This window comes from Morone saxatilis, unplaced genomic scaffold (assembly GCF_004916995.1).
Source record: "Morone saxatilis isolate NCDOM2014 unplaced genomic scaffold, NCSU_SB_2.0 Contig8, whole genome shotgun sequence".
Taxonomy (NCBI): Eukaryota; Metazoa; Chordata; class Actinopteri; family Moronidae; genus Morone; species Morone saxatilis.
The window spans coordinates 901,772-903,719 of record NW_023340257.1 but is presented as its reverse complement, the minus strand read 5'-3'; positions in this window follow the sequence as shown (position 1 = coordinate 903,719).

Here is a 1,948-nt window from a genome sequence, read left to right as displayed (position 1 = left end):
TGGGTTTGCCTCATTCTACTCCATTGGAATCTGAAAATTGTGTGCTATTGCAGGCAATCAGTTCCTCTGAAATACAGGAGGGTGGCCCACAAATATGCAGCCTTTTTGTTGATGAAATAGAGGTTACTGACTCTCCCAGTTCAAAATCAAAGAGGTGCTTACTGTTGCTGCTAGAAACTTAATTAGCAGCAAGGTGCAAAATTGGATTCCTTTATAGAGATAAATTCTAAATAGCCTGCTGTCGTTTGACAGAAATTACAAGCCACCGATTACACTGATTTGTCTCTGTCTTCATTATCAGTGAAGATACAGTGTGTTCTGATATCTTGTCTTCTGCTTTCCATTTTTTTAAACAAAAGTTTGTGTGAATCCTGCCAACAAGTCCAATAAAAACAATATATGTCTTCTTGTTGACTTAATTATCCGATGTAAGTGTTTTCTTGAACTGTCTGCCCTCTATTAGAAGATAGTCTTTTGTTCAAATTCTTCCTAACCTTCACCTTCAGCATCTAGCTTAATCATAAAACTACTTTGGTTAATTTACAAGAACCCAATTAGCACTACACACAAGACAGCTGAGAACTAAAGGGAATGAATTAGTTTTTGCAATATTTGGGTCAGAAACCAATATGGCAACTGAAATCTGTGCAACCCAATAATGGTGGCAGATGAAAAATTATTCAGCTAAGTTATTCAATTCTTCGTATTGGAGACATGACTGCGTGTATCAAATGTAACGCATATCTGCTTTTATAGTTGGCCGAGACACTCAAAAGCTGACAATTTGACCTCTCAGTGGCACTAAGAGAGCAGCTCTATTATCGCTACATATGTGTGCCTAACTTATCATCACGATCATTGACCCCCCCGCACTCTCACACACATCATCTCACACCCTCCTTCCACTGCCACCCCATCCTTCTCGCGCCTCCTGTTCACCGCACCAACGCTACCGCGCGCCAGCCAGATCACCACCCTCCCCCTCCCCCTCCCCTCCCTCCCTCCCTCCCTCCCACCCCATCAGTACCACTTTCATGGCAATTCATCCAATAGTTGTTGAAATTTTAACCTAGGCCAAAGTGATGGACCAATGGCCCCTGACCACAATGGCCGTCCATAGAGCCAGGCGGCCAGGATAGCTTAAAACTAACCTAACCCTATCCCATATGACTGGACAAATGTGTATCTAAGTGACTTCATATGACCATTTACTCCCACTACTATCATTAAAGTTTGGTTTGGTATGGAAAACTCTACTTTGTTAGAAACAACTACTTTGTTAAGGTTAGGTAGCCTCTTCATTGTTGAAAAAAGAATAACTTTGTCAATGTTAGGAAACAATCATTGACTAGAATAATTAATACGACCATTTCACCCATCCACCACTGCTATGAATCTCATTAAGGTTTGGTTTGGATTGTGATTTCAGTCCAAAACAACTGATCTGTTAAGATTAAGGGACCATTGTCATAAAAAATTACACATAAGCATTTTCTAACTTCCCTAATAACAGTGCATTGTCAGTGCCTTCAAAAACCATTAAGCTAATTTAAAAAAAAAACATTATTGTAGTTGCAAAAAACTTTTTTGCCATCTTAGTTAAAATATATCAGCGTTAATTGTCATTTAACTGACCTGTCCACCCATCTTGAACTCCTCCCTACATGGTTTTTCGGCTAAATAAAACGTTTGCTAATTTGCTAATATGATGCTTCATCAGAGCTTCATCTGTGCAGACTAGTGTGGTTCCAACTTTACACACACATATATAGAGCAGCATATTTATCCTTGCTTTTTTACAATCAACTTTAACACAATCCTACCCACAGGTCATTTGAAATAAAACACTTGTTAATGCTACTTGCTCAAGCCAATGCACAAATAATTGAATGGGCTTTGCAGTAAGAAGCCAACTGATGAGAGGAAAGAGAGAGGGTCTCTCTCTCTC